The sequence below is a fragment of the Nycticebus coucang genome, chromosome 20 (assembly GCF_027406575.1).
Source record: "Nycticebus coucang isolate mNycCou1 chromosome 20, mNycCou1.pri, whole genome shotgun sequence".
Lineage (NCBI taxonomy): Eukaryota > Metazoa > Chordata > Mammalia > Primates > Lorisidae > Nycticebus > Nycticebus coucang.
The window spans coordinates 366,629-392,996 of NC_069799.1; the positions used below are offsets into that span (position 1 = coordinate 366,629).

At 37.0% G+C, this 26,368-nt stretch overlaps 1 long non-coding RNA gene and 1 pseudogene across 1 annotated transcript in view; both read right to left on the minus strand.

The window, feature by feature from the left end:
* LOC128572302 (uncharacterized) overlaps window positions 1-19,612 on the minus strand; it is a 34,428-nt gene extending 14,816 nt beyond the window's left edge. Inside the window, exon 1 of the long non-coding RNA XR_008376166.1 lies at window positions 18,924-19,612. This is a non-coding gene — a long non-coding RNA (uncharacterized LOC128572302). The remainder of the gene's footprint in view (window positions 1-18,923) is intronic.
* Window positions 19,613-22,422: 2,810 nt separating this feature from the next.
* Window positions 22,423-26,368, minus strand: part of LOC128572298 (ankyrin repeat domain-containing protein 12-like) — a 104,149-nt pseudogene continuing 100,203 nt past the window's right edge.

Below are 26,368 nucleotides of genomic sequence, written 5' to 3' on the forward strand. Positions count from 1 at the left end.
GAGGCTCCAGTGTGCCAAAACAGGTCTCACTCTGCCCCTAAGGGTTAAGGCTGTAAGGCAGCTCAGTCCCCACCTTTATGCTGCTTTGTCACTAGGTTACTAGCTCCTGCCCGATCCTTGCTTTCCTACACTGAGGGTGGAGCTTGCCTGGGCAGTTCTCTCACAATGGCTCCCTGCGGCCCACAGCCGAATACTATGAGCTCCGTCCAGCTCAGCAGTTCAGTCTTGGGCCCTAGACAATGACCAAAGATTGGTTTAACATATGCAAATCCATTAATGTAATTCACCATATAAATAGAAGCAAAAACAAAGACCATATATATCTCTCAATGATGTGGAAAAAGCATTTGACAAAATTTAGCATCCTTTTCTGACAAGAATGCTTAAGAAAATAGGCATAGATGGCACATTTCTTAAACTGATAAAAGCCATTTGTGACAAACCCACAGCCAATATCATACTGAATGACTTAAAACTGAAAGCTTTTCCACTTAGAACTGGAATCAGGCAAAGATGTCCACTATTGCCACTACCATTCAACATAGTTCTGGAAGTTCCAGCCAAAGCAATCATGCAAGAGAAAGATATTAAGGGCATCCAAATGCAGAAAGAGGATATCAAACTCTTGTTCTTTGCCTATGATACGTTTTTATATTTAGAAAATCCCAGACACTCAACCCCAAGACTCCTGGACATGATCCAGAAATACAGTAACAAAGCAGGGTATAAAATCAGTGTTCAAAAATCAGTAGCATTTGTATATGCCAACTGAGCTAACAGGCAAATCAAGAACATAATACCCTTTACAGTAGCTTCAAAGAAAATGAAGTACGTGAGAACATATCTAACAAAGGATGTGAAGGATCTCTATAGAGATAATTTTGAAACCCTGAGGAAAGAAATAGCAGACGACATTAACAAATGGAAGAACATACCATGCTCATGGCTGGGAAGTATCAACATTGGGAAAATGTCTTTACTTACACAAAGCAATCTACAGATTTAATGCAATCCTCATTAAAATGCCAACATCACACTTTGAATAATGTGAAAAATAGTTCTTTGTTTTGTATGAAACCACAAAAAAAAAAAATAAATAGAAAAGAAAAGAAAAAGAACCCATAAAGCCAACACAATTCTTATCAATAAAAGCAGATCTGGAGTCATCACTATACCAGACTTCAGGTTATACTTAAGTCCATAATGATCAAAACAGCATGGTATTGACATAAAAATGGAAACATAGATCTATGAAACAGAATAGAAAAGCTAAAGATGAAAACAGCCTCATATTTCCATCTGATCTTTGAAAAACCAAAATCATACACTGGGGAAAAGAAATCCTAGTCAACAAATGGTGCCAGAACAGTGGTTCTCAACCTTCCTAATGCCACAACGCTTTAATACAGTTCCTGTGGGTCACGACCCACAGGTTGAGAACCTCTGTGCTAGAAGAACTGGATAAGCACATGTAAAAGACTGAAAGTAGGCCTCATTTCTCACCATCAACAAAAATGGACTCCTGACAGATAAAAGAGTTAAACTAAGACATGAAGCAATAAAAATCCTTAAAGAAAGTGTGGGAAAAACTCTTGATGACATTGGCCTAAGGAAAGATTTTGTAAAGAAGACTCCATTGGCAATTGCAGTAACAACAAAAATAAGTAAATGGGACTTAATTAAGCTAAAAAGCTTCTGTATGGCTAAGGGCACAACAATTAAAGGAAACAGACACCCTTTAGACTGAGAAAAGATATTTACATGTTACCATTCTGACAAAGGGGATAACTAGAATCTACAGAGATCTTAAATTAATCAACAAAAAAAGGGGGCAAACAGTCCCATTTATCACTGGACAAGAGATATAAACATAGCCTTTTCTGAAGAAGACAGAAAAATGGCCAAACATGAAAAAATGCTCATCATCCCTAACTATCAGAGAAATGTAAATCAAAACCACCTTCAGATATCATATAACCTCAGAGAGAATAGCCCACATCACAGAGTCCCAAAGCTGCAGATGCTGGTGAGGGTGTGGAGAAAAGGAAACACTTTGTTGGTGGAAGTTTCACTTGATACAGCCTCTTTGGAAAGAATTTGTGGAGAATCCTCAGAAAACTTAAAGTAAATCTCCCATTTGATCCCACATTCAATATCTACTCAGAAGAAAAAATCATTTTATCTTAAGGACATATACACTAGCTCAATATACAATTGCCAAGATGTGGAATCAACCCAATTGCCCATCAACACATGAATAGATTAATAAACTCTGGCATAAGTATACCACAGAACACTATTCAGCCATAAGAAAGATGGAGACTTTACATATTTCGTATTAACCTGGATGGAATTGGAGAGCATTCTTCTTAATAAAGAATCATAAGAATGGAAAAGCAAGTATACAATGTATTCAATATTAATATGAAACCAGTAGATGAACAAATACACACCCTTACAAGAGAAAAACACAAACTCAAGTGGGGGTGGGGAAGCTATGGAGAAAGCAGGAGGATTGCTGTGCTCTCACCTAACAGGGACCATGTAAGGGTTTATGGCACACTTCCTGGGTGAGGGTAACAACTACAACATGGACTTTACAATGAAAACAATATAGCCTCATCATCTGTGCCTTCATATTAATTTATAAAAGAAGTAAACTTCATTGTTGTCTATTTTAAGAAATTACCACATTCTCAACCTTCAGAAACCACCACCCTGATCAGTCAGTAGCCATCAACGCAGAGGCAGAGCCCCCACCTTGTGGAGATTATGACTTGCTGTAGGGTAGATGATTCTCAGCATTTTTTAACAGTAAAGTATTTTCAAATTAAGGTATGTCCATTGTTTTTGACATAATACTATATATACACTAGACTACATAGCTTTTATACACACTGTAAAACCAAAAATTCTGTGTGATTTTTGTTGATGTATTTGCTTCAGTGTAGTGGTCTGGAACCAATCCCAAAATATCTGTGAGTTGTGCCTGTAGAGCATTTCCAAAAGTCTTTGTGCAGTTTAAGCTTTACTAAGCCCAAATGTTTAGCATTTACAGTAATATCTGAAGGTTTGACTATAATTCTTTCCTAATTAGAATTATGAATTTTAAATAATTATTTCAATTTTATGTGTGTAATCCCTCTGGTTGAAAATGGTTTAGAAATACTCAAAATTCACAAAACTAAATAGGTGTAAAAGATATTTAAGCTGTCCCTGATGAATATTAGACAAAAACATTGTGTGGGAAACCTGGAATTAAGGACAATGAAGATTCTGAGAGTAAACCCAACACACAAACAGCCAAATTTCCAGAGTCACCTTTAGATTTTCAAGGGCTGTAAAGTGGATGTAGCTCAAGTGAAGATCTCCAGTGTATAAAAGGAACCAGGTAATGTCTGGTCTCAGGAGGAGTGAATAAATAATTGACCAGGATCTGTTTCTGGCAGGATGAGAGGGTAGAGTTTGAAGGACCAAGGGTAGAGGAATCAGCTGGGCACAGTGATGGGAGAGAGACTATGGTTCAGCTGCCTCCTGTTATTGCCCCTCCCCCACCCTCAGGAGCTCTTTATGATGAAGTAGCCTCAGGTCTGTGATGTAAGCCTAGGCCCAAGATAAGTAGGCCCAAAGGAACGCCCAGAGTTGAGTTGCTTTAGTGCAGCAGCGCGTGCGATTTGGAAGATGGAGAAGTATCTGTCTCTGAAGAACGTTAGAAACAGCCGAATCTCTCAACTGCAGCTCCACTCCTTGGATGACCGATATCATCTTGGGCATCCTGTGTGGACTGGTTCTCTTCCTTCTATTACTCCCCTGCCTTTGGGGATTTTTATCCCTACCACCTACCAATCAGGAAAGAAACACCAAGGAGGTAAGGAACCCTCTGCCCAGACCCAACAAAGGAGAATTCTCTTTTCCATTATTTCTACTTTTCCAAATTAAATAGCTTCCTGGGATGGGAAATAGCCTCATCCTTCTAGATGCAGGCAGGGCTGGTTACAGCAGGAGTGGCCAGGGTTTCTATCAGAAGCTCTCAGACCGCTTTTGTGGGTGCACAGGAGATGTGAGGGCAAAATCAAACAGGGTCTCAGGGACCAGGGACCCAGGGGCCAGGGCGGGGTTAGGAGAAAGTTAAGATCTCCCTAGTTCATAAGTTGTCAGTCACCTTCCAGTGGCTGGTGCCTGAGCTCAGACCCTCAATCTTTCTGGTCTTTCAGCGCCACGTGGAGAAGCGGAGGCCCAAGAGCAGGAAGAAGAACTTCCCTCTGAAAAGTAAGATTCCACTGCTCCGTCTAGAGCCCCCGGTGTATTTGACCTTGCCTTTCCCTGAGGGACAAGCCCCACATCTCCCAGGGTATCAGTGGCCTGCCCTGAGAGGGAGACTGGGGAAGGAGACCTGAACCTGGGACGTCTCATCTTCTGCACTGGGAATGAAGCCAAAGGCCAGGAATGGGTGCTGTCCAGTAGGGGGCGATGGAGGGGGGGGCCTGGGGGCCCATAACTCTTTGTGGAGTTGGGGCCTGGAGGCTGAACTGTAGACAAGCCGTTTGACTTTGCTAAGCCTGAGTCCTCCTGAAGCCAAGCTCCCCCTTCTCCCATTCTCCCCACAGGGCAGGTGTAGGACCAGGAAGAGGGGGTGGGTGGTGATAGATGTATACTTTATACATTTAATCCCCCACGTTCTGCCCTAGAGGGACATCCTCTCAGCAAGAGGTAAGACATAGAGGCCCCTCCCTTCTCCGTCTTAACTCGCTCCTAATTTCTAGCCTGTAGAGATAGCCGAAAGAATTGGAGTTGACTCAAGACCTGCTTTCACTTCTACAAAGGTAAAGAACCTTCAAACTTCCCCTTCTCTACTTTCCTTCCTACCAGATCTCAGAGCCACAGAGCCACAGAGCAGCCAGAAGTTGACCTGGGGGTGGGGGAGAAGATTGTGAGGTCACAGGGTGGGGCAGTGGAGGGGCATGGCCAGTGTGCCCCACCCTTCTCCTGGAAGCCCCGCCCCCACTGCTCCCCTGGAACACCATCCTCCTTGGAAGCACCCTGACTCTACCCAAGATTATGACACTTGCCTATCCTGGGCCTCATCTACTCCTATCTTCTGCAGCCAACTGGGGCCGGCCCGTGACAAGGCCTCTTTTCTTCAGCTTTTCAGTGAAGGCACTGGTTGTCGTCTTAAAGTATTCAAAAGAACATCTTCTAGAGCCACCCAGCCACACGTTTCCCGTGGGCAAGATGCTGCATCCATAGTGCCCCCATTGGCTTCCCAGGCTCCTGTGACTGAGTGCCCTCCACCTCTGGCCTCCACCCCGTCACCAAGCCCGTTGGCTTCCCCTGCTCCTCTGACTGAGTGCCCTCCACCTCAGGCCTCCATCCTTTCACCAGGTTCCTCTGATAAAAAAATCAGATAGGGCGGCACCTGTGGCTCAAAGGAGTAGGGCGCAGGCCCCATATACTGAAGGTGGTGGGTTCAAACCCAGCCCCAGCAAAAACTGAAAGTACAAAAACAAAGGAAAGAAATCTGATAAAGCTTCTCTATCAACTCCTTTGAGGGCAATGCTCACTAACACCAATAAAATGTTGAAGAGAGAATTTGCATTCAGTTAATTACTTTAAAAATGGATTTTTTTTTTAGTATTTATAAAGCATATTCATGTCCATTAAAATATGAAAGGACATTCATTTGGAACATAAAAACAGTAAGTGATGGAAACAATAAGGAATATAAAATTACTTAGGAAAATTAAAAATAAATGTCTGGTGGAACAGAGAATAAACTAAGAAAACAATAACATGTATAAAATAGCTAAATATTTTAGCACTAAAGCTTAAGATGAAAAAATATGCTGGGCCTTGTGGCTCATGCCTGTAATCCTAGCTCTCTGGGAGGCCAAGGCCGGTGGATTGCTTGCGCTCAGGAGTTTGAGACCATCCTGAGCTATAATGAGACACCATCTCTAAGAAAATAGCTGGGCATGTGGTGAGCACCTGTATTCCCAGTTGCTTGGGAGGCTGAGGCAAGAGGATCACTCATGCCCAAGAGTTTGAGATTGCTGTAAGCTATTATGCCACAGCACTCAACCCCAGGGGGACAAAGTGAGACTCTGTCTCCAAATAAATAAAAATAAATAAAGAAAAAGAAAAAATAGATGAAAAGGGAAGAAAAGGTCTTTCTCAAAGACAGAAGGAAAAAGGGGCTCATTTAGCCCAACACTTGCCTTTATTTGTTGCAGCAAATGTCAGTTTTGTAACCAGATATGGTTGCCATGTATGAATTCTCAAAGTGCTAGAATGAGTCCCCACCCCCAATAGGAGTTAGGCCCTCACCAGAGATGAAATCTTCCGGTGCCTTGCCCTTGGATGTCTCAGCCTCTAGATCTATGAGAATAAATTTGTTTATATAAACATTCTGCATTTAATATTTAAGGTACAAAAGATGAAGTATTGATATACCTATACAATGTGAAATAATTACCACTATCAAGCTTGCTAACATGTTTATCACCTCACCTAGTTAGCTACCTATTTTATCTTTTATTTCATCCTACTTTATTTAATTTTTTAAACATTAACATTTAAGATCGGCTCTCTTACTAAAGTTCAAGTACACAGTACAGTGTTATTAACTATCATCATTATGTTGTATACTTTAGATCCCCAGATCTTATTCATCCTATTTAACTGAAATTTTGCACCTTTTGATTTCCCCATCTCCTTCACCCCTAGGCCCTAGCTACCACTAATGTATTCTTGCATTTATGACTTTGATATTTTTAGATTTCATATATAAGAGAGATCATTCACTATTTCTGTTTCTCTTCCTGGCTTATTTCATTTAGCTTAATGTTCCCCAGGTTAATGCACATTGTCACAAATAAGAGGGTTTCCCTCTTTTTAAAAACGGAATAACATTCCATTGCACCACATTTTCTTTATCCATTCATCTGTCAGTGGACACAATTCTTAAGGCTACTAGGACCTTCATAACAATAAACGAGCAGTGCCTTCAACTTAAAGTAACCAGCTGCATTATCTCCTAGCAAAAGAGTCACCCTGTCCTTTGTAGCTTTGAGGCCCGGCATTGACTTCTCCTCTCAAGCTATGAAAGTCCTAGATAGCAAATTCTTCCAATAGAAGACTGATTGAAAATCTGTTTTTTAGTGGTCACCTTTCATCAGTTATCTCAGCTAGATCTTCTAGATAACTTGTAGCTTCTACACTAGCATTTGCTGCTTCACCTTGCACTTTTATGTTATAGAGATGATATCTTCTCTTCATTCTCATGAACTAACCTCTAATAGCTCCCAACTTTTCTTTTCCAGCTTCTTCACTTCTCTTAGACTTCATAGAATTGAAGAAAAGCTCTGGATTAGGCTTTGGCTTAAGCAAATGATGTGGCATTTTATTTAATTTAATATTTTATTTTATTCTATTCTTTTATTTTGCTTTGCTTTGCATTGCTTTGGTTTATTTTATGGTTTGTCTTCTATCGAGACCACTCAAACTTTCTTGATGGCATCAGTTAGGCTATTTGACTCTTTTATCATTCATGTGTTCACGGAATAGCACTTTTAATCTGCTTCAAGAACTTGCTGTTTATTTTCTCAAGGGTGCTTTTCTGAAAATTTGGGCCCAAAACATGGGTGCACATTATATATGGGAGTGCATTATACACAGCAAAACACGGTAATACAAATTTATCCACTATACGATTTTGTATAGTATCAAGGTGGCAACCACTGGCTGTCTAATTCATTGTTGATGTTTCCTCCAAGCTCTCCAATTTGAACAGGTGTTAACATTTCATCTATATGCTATATAGGGAGGGAGGGGAGGGAGGGAGGGAAGGGAGGAAGGGTCCGGCAACATGTTTGAGGTTTGGGCAAAATCAGCACCTAAAGGATTTGAATAAATTCATACAGCAAGTTTATGTCAGTAAGTGCTACAAATGTGTTTCAAAAGAAGTTCAATGTTCACCTCAGCCTTAACAAAAATTAAGATAATTGATAACAACCATTAAATCCCCACAAGTTTTTCTTTCCAATATTGAAATTGAGATAAGAAAAGACTCAGAAAAATAACTGCCTTAAATAAAATCATGAAGATGCAATAAGTAAAATCCAGACTCCTGGAATTTGCCAGGCAAATGATCAGGTAATTTCAACAAAAAACTGCAAGAACTTAAGAAAGGAAGGAGGGAGATACCTATTGATTAAAAGATACGCAGAGACATGTCAGCCAACTGCAATATATAGAAATATCTGGATTCTGATTTTGAGCACAGAACATTTTTACAAAAATTTATGATTTTATAAATTAATTGGAACCTAGAACAATTTAACTGGGTATTTACAAGTAATAATAATCAATTAATTAATTTAGCCTAGGTATAATTATGATATTATAGTTACAACCACAATAAAAAAAAAAACAGCCCTATCATTTTAGGAGTTATCTACTGAAATATTTTTAATTAAAATGACTCCAAAATAATGGAGTGGGAAAAAATGAACAGAGGGCCAAACAAAATTAGCTCTTAGGTGGTGGTAACTATCAAAACTGGGTAATTATAGGTACAACACATGAATTATTAATAGCATTCTTTTTACTTTTATAAATACTTGAAATTTTCTGTAACAAAAAAGTAAAACTAATTTACTTAAAATAAAATTAATCTATTTTTAAATGTTTTAAATATTATACAATATGCAGAATAAAACAAATAAAAAGTTATAAACATATCTACTAAGTTTTAAAAAGTTCAAGTAATTGTCTTTATTTTCTGAGTACAAAATCAGATAATAAACAAGTAAGTACATTTTTAGGAACACATTATGTACATGTATGAAAATGTATTCTTTCACCAAGGATTTATTTTATAGTTAATGGTAGACTCTATGGCCAAAAAAGCATCATTAACTTATTTCATTTTCAGCATCCTCTTTGCTGAACAGAAAGTATTATATGCAAACAACAATGAACATTTAGTCATGGCACACTTCTTAACAGTAGTATAGTTAAATCAAATAAATGCATATCAAAATAATATTTCAGTTATATACTGATAAGAAGACCATCTGACCCTGACTTCCTACACTTAGTAACAATCAGCTTGGTATAGTAGAAAAGCACACAGATTCTGGCACTATCCCCATATTTAAATTTTTGCTTTGCCATTTAATGGTCAGTGATCTATGATTAGGGAAAACACTCAAAAGGGCTGTTGTGAGGATTAAATGAACTAATTTATGCAAAAAATTGGTTATACCATTATGCGAATAACTGGTATATACTATGCCATCTAATAAACATTAACTCATCACCTAGAAGAAAGAGAAGAATGTATTATGTAAATTAAAATCATTTCAGTAATATATATGTGTAACATCAAATATTTCTAAAACACGTATGTTAACTTAAAAAGGCCAGAAATCCATCCCGTAACTTTTCTTATTTGTTAACCTTGTACTATTACTATGAGACTGAAGACAAAGACTCAAGCCAACTGCAGGAACTATTTCCCTTACTACAAGGCTACAATGGAAGTATATGGTCCTTTCAGAATGAAGGCAATGAAAACCCCAGTCTTTCAGTAAATAATGCACATATGCAGATACAGACTTTTCTTGGGGCAAGGGGAGGCACAGGGAGTCAGTAAGGCACAGAAGAAATACAGTGAATTGAGAAACAATTTTCTTGCATCTATTATTTTATAATTAGTGTTTGGTGAAATTTATATTTTCATCAAAGTACAAGGCATAATTAATAGTCATTTGTATAAAATACTTTTCAATATTCCACAAACAGGAGAAAAGGAAATGGGAGTGGAGATTGGGGGAGGTATACGATAATATATTTGTTTCATTTGCTAACTGCAATTTAGCATTAACTTGCAATGCCGGTATGTAATGCTTTTAAAAAGTTTCTACAGCTAAATAAGTTGAAGAAAACTTTTCACTGGAAATAAGGCCTAGGAAAAGGTTAAAATGAATACTATGTGTTGAGTCTATAAAGAACCACTACTATATAACGTTAGTAATATTAACAATAAACTTTTCCATGAGCAAAAAGCTAGTAAGTGGCAGAAGTAGGTCTTCAAATCCAAGTTTCTGTGACTCCAAAACTGGTACTCACAAACAATCATGCTGTTACTTCTGAATATATAAAAAAGGCATTGAATACAGCCAAGATGAACTGTATACTCAAAATTATTCCATACTTTGTGATTAAGCATGAAGTATTCAAATGAATACCTTCTACTTTTTTTTAATGATTAAGTATGTTGAGAAAAACACCTCAGCCACAAGAATCTAGGCTCTAGAATAAAGTATTATTTTAAATGAAATTTATTGTAATTAATTTACATAAACAGTGTTTTGAATAAAAAATAACAATGCTGTTAAACACATTCAACTGAGATTAAAACTGAAATTTTAAATATGGGCTTAGTATCTGTCTATACTTGATTTTAAGAGATTCATATTCAAAACATAAATACATATCTCATAAAAATAGGATAAAAAACCTCTTTCACATATAAGATTACCACATCTTTTTTTTTTTAGAGACAGAGTCCTACTTTGTTGCCCTTGGTGGAGTGCTGTGCTATCACAGCTCACAGCAACCTCCAGCTCCTGGGCTTAGATGATTCTCTTGCCTCAGCCTCCTAAGTAGCTGGGACTACAGGCGCCTGCCACAACGCCCAGCTATTTTTGGGGTGCAGTTTGGCCAGGGCTGGGTTCGAACCTGCCACCCTTGGTATATGGGGCCATCACCCTACTCACTGAGCCACAGGCGCTGCCCAGATTACTACATCTTAATCAGAACTTCCAAAGCTAGTATTTATCAAGTGCAAATGCAAAGTGCATGTCTTGATCACCTTAAATGATTATAGATTATTAAACTTGGATTAGATTTTCTATCTCTATAATGTCAAATACCCTGTTTCCCCGAAAACAGTGTCTTATTTTAAGGTGTGCTCCCAAAGATGTGCTAGGTCTTATTTTCAGGGGACGTCTTATCTGTCCTGTAAGTAGGTCTTATTTTCGGAGGATGTCTTATTTTCGGGAAAACAGGGTACAAATGACTGTATTTAAAGATTATAAGCCTGCAGTTATCATATAAAGTTTGGATCTAGATACTTTAAATAAATTTCTAATATGGTAACTATTGCAGATTTTCACTGTTTTTATTTTTTTATAAAGAAAAAACAAGTTTAGGCTCAGTGCTCATAGCACAGTGGTTATGGCGCGAGCCACATACACTAAGGCTGGTGGGTTTGAACCCAGCCGGGCCCAGCTAAACAACGACAATTGCAAAAAAAAAAAATAGCTGGGCATTGTGGTGGGCACCTATAATCCCAGCTACTTGGGAGGCTGAGGCAAGAGAATTGCTTAAGCTGAGGAGTTTGAGGTTGCTGCGAGCTGTGACACCACAGCACACTACCGAGGGCGACATAGTCAGAATCTGTCTTCCAAAAAAACCCAAGTTTATTAAAGATAGAAAAAAAAAAAAGGTTGTCCCATAGCCAGGGCAGTGGCTATCTTTCAGAGAAAGAGTAGCCAGATTTTCACTATTTGTAAAGCTAGTATTTATCAAGTGCAAATTCTGTGCCACTTAATATTCTATGTACATTTCTTTATAAACTTTATTTAAACCTTATCACCCACTCCATGAGGTATGTACTATAATTCCTATTTTACAGATATAGAACCTTAGTGTAAACAGGTTAACTATAACTAATATGCCCAAAATTTGAGAGCCAAGAATCTCTGATTTTAGAGATGAGAGTCTAAGAGTGCTAAAGTCTGAGCTTTTATGATTAATGTAGCCATTCAGAGAACAGAGTAGAAAAAATGTTTATAAGTTGATCTGTGTTGTCAAATCCCTGTATCAAATTTTCTCTTTTTTGTGTGTAATGTACTCAACTAGAATTAAGTATTCTTTTAACACTAGGAATACTACTAAGAAAAAACTATCTTTACCTTTGAAATGGTATTTGTTTATATATTTTTATTCAGATAGGTGAATGCTGTACTTTAGTATTTTTTTCATTTATTTTAAAATAACATTTATTGTTTTGTTATAGAAGTAAAACTTCATGTTAGAAAACAAGGAAAATGGTAATGGGTAAAGAAGTTGTTGAATACCACCTGTAAAATAATCCTACAACTGAAGTATTCTTTATAGCTCATTTCAAATTATTACTTTTCTCTGAGAGGCCAAGGTGGGTGGATGGCTTGAGCTTAGGAATTTGAGACTCGCCTGAACAAGAGTGAGACCGCATCTCTAAAAAACAGCTGGGTGTTGTGGTGGGTGCCTATAGTCCCAAACCACTAGGGAGGCTGAAGCAGGAGGATTGCTTGAGCCCAGGAGTTTGAGGTTGCTGTGAGCTATGATACCACGACAGTCTACCCAGGGCAACAAAGTGAGACTGTCTCAAAAAATAAAAATTAAAATTATTACTTTTGATTTTATTTAAATTTAACTGACTTAGAGATAATAAACAGTATTTCTAAACCTCAGGCTTGTCCTCCTTTTTAAATGACCTGACCTAATATTGTCATTTCAGAAAACATGCTTTTACTCCATGAGGAGTCTAAAACCACAGCATATTTCAGCCTGCTTCATATTTAAGCCCATGATATGTTTATATAATTTATTTTCTCTGGAGGTTTTGCTTTTTTCACTTGTTCCTCAGAATAAAATTTCTTGATTATATCATCAATAGCATGACAGTGTACTCTTAGAATCTAATTCAGATAATATGTATATTAGAAGCTACTCTTTTCTCTTTTTTTTTGCTTGTACGAAAGTTCTTTATTGCTGAGGGGGGGATGTTGCAGGATAATACCAAGGAGGAGTGAGGAGAGAAAGAGAGAGAGGGGAGAAAAGAGAGAGAGAGGAAAGGGGGCAGGGAGAGAGACGGAGACCGAGAGACAGAGAGAGGGGTGAGAGAGCAGAAGCTACTCTTTTCTTGGTAACATTCTTCACAAAGTTCTCTGAATTTTTTTTTTTTTTTTTGAGACAGAGCCTCAAGCTGTCACCCTGGGTAGAGTGCTGTCACATCACAGCTCATAGCAACCTCCAACTCCTGGGCTCAAGCGATTCTCCTGCCTCTGCCTCCCAAGTAGCTGGGACCACAGGCGCCACCACAACGCCTGCCTATTTTTTGGTTGCAGCTGTCGTTGTTTGGCGGGCTGGATTTGAACCCATACAGCTCAGGTGTATGTGGCTGGCGCCTTAGCCACTTGAGCCACAGGCACCGAGCCAAGTTCTCTGATTTTGTTATAGAATGTGCCAACTTTCACTGCTGTGATTCTAGAATTTTTCATCAGTATTCTTAGTCTTTATGTCTTAGACTTGCATTTTGTGTCACCAAAAAGTAATATATTTGAATAATGTTTTCCACATGGGAATAGAAAGTATGTCCAAAGATTTTTTTTTCTTTATTTTGCATTTATTTCACTTAGGTGTTCTTTTTTTTTTTTTGAGAAAAAGTCTCACTTTGTCACCCTCCATAGAGTGCTGTGCTGTCATCGCTCACAGCAACCTCAAACAATTGGGCTCAAGTGATCCTCTTGCCTCAGCCTCCCTAGTAGGTGGGATCACAGGCACCTGCCACAACACCCAGCTGTTTTTTTTAGAAATGGATTCTCACTCTTGCTCAGGCTAGTTCTGAACTCCTAAACTCAGGCAATCCACCCGCCTCAGCCTCCCACAGTGTGAGGATTACAGGCCTGAGCCACCATGCCCAGCCCAGGGATGTTTTTCTTAGCCCTGATACCTGAAATGACTGGAATGGAATTCTAGGTTTAAAATAAATTCCCCTTTATTTTAAACTTTCTTCAGTTAAGAGACATTTTCTTCAATTAAAAAAATATTTTCTTCTCAACATTTGCTCTTTTCGAAAGATGAATAATATATATGCTGGGTATTTTTTAAACTATTTTCCTCATATTTCCAATACCTCAGTTTTCTGTATATTTCATATGTTGCCCTCTTCTTAGGTGTCAAATCAGATCCTTAGCAATGTTTACCTCTTTGGTCTTTTATAGAATATGACTTTAGTAATCATACATTATCTTGAATCCCAAAAACTTTCTTGGTCTCCGATTACTCTTTTAATGAAGCAGCTTTTTGTTGTTAATTGTTGATGGACCTATTGCTTTCTGGTAGCCTCCAAGAATAGTGAGAACTTACCCTTCTGCTTCCTATATTATTTAAATTCTCTAAGATTAAGTGTTGTCTGTTCACCTCAGGCCTTCTTATCTTTTGCCCAGTTGATTTTCCTGCAATCTCTGGACTTCTTTTCATATCAATAAAAGAAATAATTTGTTTCCTCAGTGGCTTTGTGGAGAGTCTCCTTTGAGAGGCCTATTTATAGTGAGTGAACTATGGTTATCTCTACTCTGTCTTCAGCTGAGTCTGTCCCCTGAACAAACTGACTCTATTCTCTGGGGCTTCATTGGGAGTAATAATATTCCCTAAACTGCAGCAGGCCTCTCCAGTCTCCTACTGAGTGGTCCCTTTGTTATGCAACAGTTCACTAACCAAAACTAATATATTTAAGGATTATGTAAATGTTACCTGTTATTTATGTTACCTAGCCAAACAAGTAGCCATTAGAGAAATATACCTACATTTTAGGAAACAACGTTTTACAGATTTTATACCCCCAAATTCATAGAGAAATGTAGCTGAGAGACAGGAATATATTAGGTAATTTTTAAAAGTCTTTTCTAAATTCCCACCTCTAAATCTCAAGTCTCCAAAGTTAAGGTTAGATGTTTTAATTCTACTTTATAGGAGTAGAGTAGTCATACATTTATTTGGAAAAAGTATGCGAGATACGAACTTATTTTCATTGGTATTCCTATCAATACACAGTATATTGGTAAGAGAATTACACTTAAGAGTTTAGGGATGAGGTAGGAAAGGAAGAGAATATAATCGAAAGCTGAAAATACTACTTTGTCTCAAAGCAAAATCTATGTAAGAAATAAAATCAGGTAGCACAGCACTGTATATACTCCCTCAATTAGTCATCATACAATGCCTTTCTACTAAATTATCAGTAACACAGAAATTGATTCGATGAAGAAAAATCAAGATTTTTTTCCTCTGAAAACAGGATTTATATCACTACAAAAATTTGACGTCACTATTGGAAACTGACAAAATCACCCAGTCTCAGCTATTTCATCATGAATATATGCATTACATGGAGGTCCTTGTTACCATGACTACATAAAACATTTTTCTACAGACAGGATGATATAGCTAAAGCTGAACTCACTTAAATGTATGCATAGATAATTAATATTTTAAGCCAAAGGTCTTTTTTTTTAGTGTTCTGCCCAAATGTACCCTTAATAGAGAATGTTAGTTTTAAATATTCAGCAATATCCCACTACTATAATTATGTGACAGACTCACTTTAAGTTGATAGGCACTTGTAAAAATTTAGTTTTTAAGAAAAATCATCAAGCTAACTAACATTTTAAATTAAAAACCTACTATCTTTGGTATTTGCAATAAATAACTTTATCTGTTGGGGGCAAATACACTTGAACTTTTGACTACTGTATTTATGTGAACTTCAAAGATAGGAATTTAACAGGCTATCGTTTTAATTACCATACACTTTAAAGGCATATTAATTGTAGCCATCCAGAGAATACTGTAGCTGCAGCCAACTTCCCATTTATTTTTCTGATATTTGAGCAAGTCACAGATATTTTGACTTTTTTATAGACACTGGTAAAGAGTTAATTTTTACAGTGCTAGTAATTTAGGTATTCATAATTTCTTTCCTTTACTTAAAATTTGACATATTTTTCTTTAAAAAAAAAATTCTATGTATACCATGGAATACTATGCAGCCTTAAAGAAAGATGGAGACTTTACCTCTTTCATGTTTACATGGATGGAGCTGGAACATATTCTTCTTAGTAAAGTATCCCAAGAATGGAAGAAAAAATACCCAATGTACACAGCCCTACTATGAAACTAATTTGGGACTCTCACATGAAAGCTATAACCCAGCTACAACTTAACAATAGGGGGAAGTGGGAAAGGGGGGGGTGGGTAGAGGGAGGGGAATCGGTGGGATCACACCTGTGGTGCATATTATAGGGGTATTTGCGAAACTTGGTAAATGTAGAATGTAAATGTTTTGGCACAGTAACCGAGATAACGCCGGAAAGGCTATGTTAACCACTGTGATAAAAATGTGTCAAATGGTTTATGAAGTGAGTGTATGATGCCCCATAATCATATCATTGTATACAGTTATGATTTAATAAAAAAATTAAAAAAAAAAATTCTACCTGAAATCAGCAATTCTTAGGTTTTGCAACTAGAACTAGGCTTATACAATTAATCCATATTAGAACACATAATAAAATCTGTATTTTTTTAAAGTATTGATTTTCAAAAAAAGGAACTGTTTTGTTTGCTGAAGATACAGGTAGAAGAAATCGGTGATACACTACATATTTTAAGAAATTAAAATTAAAATTCAGAGCTGTGCATGTAATGTACACCACATATGTTACAAAGCAGAGGAGAAAAGGTAGAGCGTGCAAAACACTATAATAAAATTTCTTCAATAATTGGTTATAAAGTAAAAGAATACCTCATGGCCTCTCCTATGCTCAGCCATCTGCACACAACAGATACTCAGTGCCTATTTCATATCTTCTAAGCACTGACACAAGGATATGTGGAAAAGGTACTTAACACCAGCATCATGCTTACTGCTACTCAACGACTTCAAAAATAGAAAGAAGGCTGTTAACTGTACTAATTAAATAAAATAAGGTTCTTGGTTTATATAAATGAATTGTGATTTTCTATACTAGGCCTACACCCATATTATCTAACAATACACTCTATTTATTAAGACATGCCATTTTGAAAGAAGAAAAAACACTATTTACATTTTAACTTTACAAGTTAAGGAAAAATCTTTTGTAAACTTCTTTAGTCTATATAAAATGCTTTACCACGTCTAAACTTCTTTTCTTTTGTATGGTTTTTGGCAGGGGCTGGGTTTGAACCCGCCACCTCCGGCATATGGGACTGGCGCCCTACTCCTTTGAGCCACAGGCGCTGCCCAGCCACGTCTAAATTTCTAATGTTCAAATTTGTTGATATATATTTAGATACTCTAAAAACACTCTGTATAACTTCTTCCTGTTGTCATTAAACTTCTAAAGTTAAAAAGTCTGCTTTGTTTAAAACTTCCTAAGGTGATGCTTCTTCCTACAATGATTAAACCATTAACATCACAGAATCGATCAGACAAAAAAAATTTGGTATATTTTTACTTAAATAACTTTGAATACTTTGGGGAATCTCTGGAGTTATTAACTGTCATAACTCAGATAAGTATGTACTAATAACTGTATTTTCATAGTTCCTGAAATATAAAACTGGGGAAGTTCACAACTTATGACAATATACTTATATATATTTGCTATTTTAACACTGAGAAAATAAGGCTTCAAAGTACTGGTCATTTTGTGTATTTTACAACACAGAAATGCACCACATGAACATCAGTGGGTAACAATAAATCACTGTATTTTTAAAACGTCTCCTAATCTTACAGTAGACTCTAAAAGTAGCTTGTCTTTTATGATGGAGCATCTTCTCAATTAACTTGAAGTATACAAGTGAAGAAAGTTTATAATAGCTGTTTAATAAAAAAAGCCAGATTACTGGCAAACTAAGGTAAGAAAAGGTGAATAGCTCTTTTAACAATGACTGGCATTTTATTTTATTTTAGTTTTAGTTTTTGGCTGGGGCCTGGTTTGAACCCGCCATCTCCGGCATATGGGGCTGGTGCCCTACTCCTTTGAGCCATAGGCACCACCCAATGACTGGCATTTTAAATCTTGTCCACTGGGAACTTTATTTAAGTAATAAAAATCAGCGTCTGGCAAAGGTAACAAAATCTCTGCTTTGGCAATTAACCAGTGTCAGAAAAGTAATGAGGGGACACTATCTGACACAGAGTTACCTACTTCTCCATTCCATAATTATGGTTTATAAGCAAGATGTAGCTCTCTGAATATGACTGAGTTCTCAGCATGGTACCAAGAACCCGTTATTTGCAGCAAGCACTTTTATTAGATAGAATTTCTGTACAGTAACGTAATGTAGAACTAGATTGTGGGAAAAAGGCAGAAGTTAAGGGGAAAAAGACTAAAGAGTTATGCAAATTTAAAAGTGCCACACATTTATATACAAATAAGCTATATTAACCAGGATATGTATTCCTGCAACAGTATCGTAAATGTCTGATATGCACAACATAAAACTGCTACTCCAAGTGTGGTCCATGAAGTAGGACTGGTCTGAAAATTGTCCATTACTGACTGGTAATAAAATCAGGAGCTTGTACCAAAGTAGAAATCAATTATGGCCCCAAGCACACTGTTTATGTCAGCTGATATTTACCCATACTATTTCATCCTCTTTGATGAAAGAAAGCAGCGCATTGATTTGATTTACATTCTAACACAAATTCCTCATCTGAAGGACTGTTAACAGTTTTTGGAACAGCTACTCTTAAGTGGCACTGGCATAAATCACAATGCTTAATTGAACCACTTTTATCTACTCCAAGTTTATTAAGTTCTGAAATTCATAGTTTTAGTTATTCTCTATCTTTACACTTAAAGTGCATCTGTCACATGGATGACATGCTGTATCAGATTAATAACAATGTTATCAGACTTCACAAACAGAAGCATCTATGGACAGTTAATTCTTCATTAAATATTATATTCTGAATTTAGACTGGATGAAGCTGGTAAAGCTAAGTCTAACAAGGACCTCATGTAAATTAAGTAGTAAATTTCAGGTATCTTCATCAGTCTTTTTCAGTAACTTCAAAATCTTTGTATGATACTTACTGATGATTTTTGCATCATTTCTTGAGGAACTTGGATCAAGCAATAATTCAGGCACATTCACCATGTGGAAAATAAATATTCTGAAAAATCAATACATAGCTGATGAAGACATGGCACAATCAAGATCAGTGAAAATCAAGAAGGTTTTAGATGTGTTCTGCTCTACTTAAACTTTTAAGTTCAAATAAGATAGCTTTCTTCTTTTGTGGGAAAATTTGTTACAACAAATGGAAAGTTTATATAGGAAGTTTATAACAAAAGATGCTTTTTGCAGCTATAATTTTCTCAAGGGACCAAAATTAAAGACTTTGTAGCCATAATAAATAAAATTAACATACCATATAAAAAACTTACTACTTTTCCGCACCCGTAGCTCAGTGGGTAGGGCGACAAGCACATATACCCAGGCCAGGCCAGCTAAACAACGACAACTGCAATAACAAAAAATAGCTGGGGCGTTGTGGTTGGCGCCTGTAGGCCCAGCTACTTGGGAGACTGAGGCAAGAGAATTGCTTGAGCCTGAGAGTTTGAGATTGCTATGAGCTGTGACACCACAGTATTCTACCCAGGGCGACAACTTAAGACTGTCTCAAAAACAAAACAACAAAAACAAAAACCTTTCTACTTTTGAAACTGTATTATCTTACTTTCTCATAGGAGGCGATGCAATTTCAGCTATTGTTATCTGTTTTTTTTTTTTCTTTCTCTTTTTTTTCTATCCCTCCTCTTTTGGAGAATAGCTATTATAATCTTAATTCTACACAGCACAAAGACGTGCAAAGGACTTTTAGCTAATACAGGAACATTTTGAAAGTAGCCACCTGGGGATTAATGAATGATCATATTAATACCAGCTCTCTTCCCAGTACTTAAACAACATCTCACAAAACGAGTACTCAAAAATAGTTAATGAATAGTTGAGTGGAAGAAAAAGGAAGAGTTTACGATGACTCCCAGCTATATGACATATAGTATACAGATGTATCAAGTTACCATTAAGAAAAATAAGATGGGCAGTACCCATAGCTCAGTAGGTAGGACGCTGGCCACACACACCAAGACTGGCAGGTTCGAGCTTGGGCTGGGCCAGCTAAAACAACAATGACGACAGCAACCAAAAAATAGCTGGACGTTGTGGTGGGTGCCTGTGGTCCCAGGTACCTAGGAAATTGAGGCAAGAGAACCACTTAAGCCCAAGAGTTTGAGGTTGCTATGAGCTGTGAGACAACTCTCTACCCAGAACGATAGCTTGAGAGTATCTCAAAACAAACAAAACAAACAAAGGAAAAATAAGATGACAAATGTAAATGGGGGAAGTTCCATTTGGGCATGATTTTTTTGAGATTTCTGTGAGGAAATCTAAGTGGCAGTAATATCCACAGGGTAGTCAAATATATAAGTTGAAACTTAAGAGAAAGGTCTGAGATATTTCTCCTCATCATATGAATTATAGTTAAAAGTATGAGTGGCATTTATTTGGGAGAATATGTAGCATAAGAAGAAGGTTCATAGAGTAAAACCTTTGGGAAAACTAACACAAGGGTATATGGGAAGGAAATGAAGAAAATAGGAAGAGTCCATAAGGAAATGGAGAATGAACAGTCTGGGAAGCTGAATGAAAGCCAAAGAGAATTATGTCCCAGAAACAAAGGCAAGAGAATTTGAGGAGGAACATGGTCATTATCAAATTCTATACAGAGTTTCAAAGGACAAGGACTAAAATACAGTTAAAAGATCTTGAGGGAGGGGGGTGGGGCCTTAGTGTGTGTCACACTTTATGGGGGCAAGACATGATTGCAAGAGGGACTTTACCTAACAATTGCAATCAGTGTAACCTGGCTTATTGTACCCTCAATGAATCCCCAACAATAAAAATAAATAAATAAATAAATAAATAATCCTGTGGTAACAAAAAAAAAAAAGATATGGCAGTGAGATCATGTGTGATCTTAATAAAAAGAGATTTCATGGAAGAGAGTCCGTCAACATACCTTAAGAAGCTTTGTTGTAAACAGGACTAGATAAACAAGAATGCAGGACAAGAGAAGATTCTGTTGAGTCTTATATACTTATGTGTACAACAATATTAACACATAATTGTGTCCAGCTCTTATTCAACCTCCTTTCCTTCCACCCCTATCAGCACCTCCCCTGCTACTAGCCCCTAAACTCATGCCTCATTAGGAGTCTGGTACACATTCTTCCAGATATTGCTCCATGCTTATAAAATTTTAAACAAATATATATATATATATACACAAATATGTCATGTAGGTTTTAAAAACACTGTTCATTTTATGACAATGAGATAGAAATATTCATTTTGATTTTTCTAACTCAACAATGTCTTATCAAATTTTCAAGTAACTGCAAATCCAAGCACTCTTTTTCATGGCTATGTAATAGTCCACAGTGTGGTTATATATGCCTTGATTTATTCAACCAATCCCCTAGTAATGGTTTTGTGGTGTTTTTTTTTTTTTTTTTTGCCTCTGAAGAGTGAGTAATAAACAAGATATTCCCAGAAGTGAGAATGAGTATTATTAAGAATGTTTATGACGGCAAATTTTGCACTTAACACAAAAATAGAGTATTATAGAAACATTCTGTCTCAGCTCCAATAAGCATCAAACTTTGACCACATTACTTCTCCATTCACCCATTCCTGTATCATTCTGAAGACCTCATTCATACCCTATCGTTTCACCCATAAATATTTCAGGACGTATCTTTAAAATGAATAAAGGCTCTTATTTTGTTTGCCAGACTAGTTTATGAAAAGATGGTTAACAATTTTATTTACCACCCTTTTAAACTCTTCCCACTTTAAGTTGTTGATTTATTGTTTCATTATTTCCTCTCTAAAAGTGTAAGAAATACACATACCAGGATAAATACCACCTTGGTTAGGTACAATATTTTTAAGTTCTTTTCTCGTAGCAGTCTGTTCTTTCACTATTACAAATTAGAAATGCATTGCCTATCTGGCAGTATTTCTTTGTAGGTAACCTATTCCTATTTCTATGTATATTCAGTGCCGAGGAATTTAATCAATATATGCCTTTGTATGGGGTTTGTATGTCTGTTTTTAACCAATCCACCTGGAGCTCAGTGAGTTTCACATAGATTCAGGGTTTTGTCAGCTCAGAAAAGTTTTCTTCTATTCTTAATATAATTGTTGCTTATTCTCTATTTCTTTCTCTCCCTTTAAAATTCCTATAGAAATCTATTATTCACATGTTAGCTCTACTAGGTCTCCTGGATCTATTCCCTAAACTGTTTGTATTTTCTTTCATGACGCTCCTTCTATTTTTTGCTCTATGTTGTAAAGATTTTCCAGGCTAATAACTAAAGTCTCCAGTCTAAACATTTAAGTCTAAGTGACTATTCATTCCTTACTTCATCTACTGAGTTATTTGGTTGTATACTCAAGTTTTTTAATCTCCAGAAAGTCTTTTTGAGCTGTACTTAAATTTTAATTTAATGCCCATTTTTTTTTTGTTATTGAAGTTGTATTGAAATTGTATTTCCTCTAATAGTTTTATGTAGCTGCATTAACATTCTGTTTGTTCAAACTGATCATTCTCTCACATTCTAGGTAACTTTGGAGGGTTGTTAGCTCATTGCAACCGAATGCAGAAGTAGCCCAAATAGCAGCTCCCCTGCAAGGGGTGGACAGCAAAGTGCTTTCACCCCTGTGGCTGCAAATAAGCAGCTGAGGCAACAGGAAGCAGCTCCTCATTCTCTAGTTCCAGGTCTCACACTTTCCCAGTCCTAACGATGAACTGAGCTTATAGATTCAGCTATTCCTTGGATTTATGGGTGAATAAAGAGGCCCGGCATAATCCCCAAATGCCAGTCTCAACTCAGTAGTTGAGACCATTTGATGAACAATGTTTACATATGAAACATTTAAGGAGTTTACATTTTTACTACCAAGTGAAAATAGACATTGAAAGTAAATTTGCCACCTTCACAATTTGCCTAGTTTTAGTTCCATTCATTAACATTTACTTCCTTCAAATATTAATGGCAACCCATTACCAATAATGTATTTTCTCTATTCCTTCCCCACTTGCACTCTAGTCTTCCTATTCTTACTCCCACTTCGGTTGGATGATAGTTTAGTGGAAACCCTGACTATTAATTATCCCTTGTCAAAATCATGGAATATATCACAGGCTTTCCCCTTAACATATAATCTTAAGAATTTCTTAGTACTTAAAAAAAGTTTACCAATATCCTGGATCTTTTATGTGCCATACCCTGAGTTTTGAGAATAAATCACCTATTAAATACATGTTTAATTTTTTAGTCTTTCTCATTTTTTAAAAGTTTGAAATGACTTTTAAAATAATTTTTATTTTTTGCTACAGGTTTTCTTCCTTTTTGTTTCCTACACAATGTATCTGTCAAAGAATCAAAGCTGTTTGGGTTTCCCACAATCTAAATTTTGCTCACTGAATATTCTTGGTGTAGTTCAAGACTTTGCTCCTTTGACCTTGGCATTTCCTACAAACTGGCAGCTGGATCCTGAGGACTGACCAGACAAAGGTTTGATTCCTTTGACAAGGCCATAGTCTAGAGTATACTAAGTTATTTCATCAGGGGGCATGTAATGTTTTCTTTCTCTCTATTTAGTATTAGCAACTATCGATGTTCAATGTTTAGATATATTAACTAATTAGGGATTACAAAAAGGTCATATTTTAACTTTTTAAACTTTTTTAAGCTGGATTACACCTCCCCTTACCTATGATGAGATAAAACACTGGCACAGAGTTCATATCAGAAAGGTAAGATAAATGATTGTTTTCTTCACATGATTAATTTTTTTTTAAGAAACAATTCTCATTATGTTGCCCAGGCTGGCCTCACAATCCCAGACTCAAGGGATCTTCCTGCCTCAGCCTCTCGAGTAGCTGAGACTACCGCACATCCCATTATGGCTGGCCATCTGCCTAATTTTTAAGATAACGAACTGGTTATCATCCTTGGATAAGGATAAATTAATTTTAAAAATTATCATTATAAGCTGATGAATTCAAACATTTTTGAGGGGTTTTAAACCATGTTAATTTATATCTTATCAAAGCCTACACTGTCCCATCTTTGACCAAGATAAAACAGCTTAAAATTGTATCCTAAGGCCTTCTGACAAGAATTCATATTAGTCTTTGATAGCTTCACTGAAATCTGGAATGATAAATATTCCAAGCTCATTTTATATATTTCCTGCCCCAGACTTGGAATCATCACCTTCTAAGAAGCCATAGTTTTAGTAGAAAACATTTTAAGATCATTATCTCTCTGGGTGCAATCGCTCACAACTACTGTTTTGGAAAACCAAGGCAGGAGGATTACTTGAGGCCAGCAGTTTGAGATCAGCCTATATAACATAGCAAGACCTCGTTTCTACAAAAAAATTAAAAACAAAAAAGCAAGGAGGTTAAACGTTAACAATACGGAAATCTGGGTAAAGGATACATAGAGGTTAGTACCCCGTTTTCCCGAAAATAAGACAGTGTCTTATTTTAAGGTGTGCTCCCAAAGATGCGGTAGGTCTTATTTTCAGGGGACATATTATCTTTCCTGTAAGTAGGTCTTATTTTCGGAGGATGTCTTATTTTCAGGGAAAGAGGTATTAATTATTTTTCTAACTTTTTGTGTGTTTGAAATTAACTTCTGATGAGATAAATAATATATACAAATACATAAAATTTTCTTGCTCTGTTTACTGAAAATATCTAAAAGCAATGACTTAAGACAATAGTAATAACCACTACTAGTTTGCAGGTTATGATTTTTCTTTTTTGGGAGACAAGACCTTGCTCTATTGCTCAGGCTCAAGTACAGTGCATGACAATAGTTCACAGCAGCTGCTAACTCCTGAGCTCAAGCAATCCTCCCATCTCAGCCTCTGGTGTAGCTGGGACCACAGGCTACTGATGCAGAAAAAGTAAGAAAAATAAACAATACTAACATCTATATATCTGTTATCCAGAGTTGCTCATTGCTAATGTTTAACCTCCTTGTTATAATAAGCTTTCTCTCTATAGATAATACACATGTGTATATATACATTTTTTCCTGAAGTATACGAGGATAAATTACATGTAGTATGGTCCTATAACCTGAAGTATACTTCAGCATTGTCTAATAAGTATTTCCTAAGACACAAGGATACACTCTTCTGTTACCATGGTACAACTGTCAATTTCATAAATTTACATTTACATTGAAATTTACACTAATCTACTGTGTATATTCCTTGTTAAATGATCTAATAATGGCCTTTATAATCATTTCTCCCTTCCAGTACAGGATCCAGTCCAGAAGCAGATAATAATACTTTTATTATCTCTTTAGATAGTCTTTTTTTTTTTTTTGAGACAGAGTCTCACTCTATCGCCCTGGGTAGAGTGCTGTGGCGTCACAGCTCACAGCAACCTCCAACTCCTGGGCTTAGGCAATTCTCTTGCCTCAGCCTCCCGAGTAGCTGGGACCACAGGCGCTCGCCACAATGCCTGGCTATTTTTTTGTTGCAGTTTGCCCGGAAAGAGGTTTAAACCAGCCACCCTCGGTATATGGGGCCGGCACCCTACTCACTGAGCCACAGGTGCCGCCCACTCTTTAGACAGTCTTAAACATTTCTACCAGCTTTACTTGTCTCTCAAGACATGACCATTTCTTAATCTTTCATGACATTTGATTTAAAAAAAAAAAAACTCCTCATGATTATTTACTCTCAGCTGGAATAACACAAAGTGAGATGTCATATCCTTCTCAGGATCACACCTAGAGGCATACCATGAGCCTTTCTCCCTCCTTTGATAATGCTGATACTGACCATACAGTCTATGTGCCACTACAATTATCTACTAGAGAAATACTGGTTATTCCCCTCACTTTTGATATGAGAAAGCCATATAAATATCTTGGCTTTAAAACCAGTATTTTACACTGGTCATAGTAGGATGATTAGGATCCATCATCATCAGGCCTGTTGTTTAGCAGGCCTGGGCTGGGTTTGAACTCACCAGCCAAGGTATATGTGGCTGGCGCCCTAACCACATCATCCTACTATACTAGTGTAAAATATAATCAGTAGTAGGGGCCGGAATTGACTAGAAAGAGGCATGAAGGCACTCTCTGGAGTGATGGAGATATTCTGTATCTTGATGAGGTTGGATTATACAGGTCTAGCCCTTTAATAAAACTCATAGAATGTCATATTTAAGAATTATGGGGGGCGGTGCCTGTGGCTCAGTGAGTAGGGCGCTGACACCATATGCCGAGGGTGGCGGGTTCAAACCCAGCCCCGGCCAAACTGCAACAAAAAAATAGCCGGGCGTTGTGGCAGGGGCCTGTAGTCCCAGCTGCTCGGGAGGCTGAGGCAAGAGAATCGCGGAAGCCCAAGAGTTAGAGGTTGCTGTGAGCCGTGT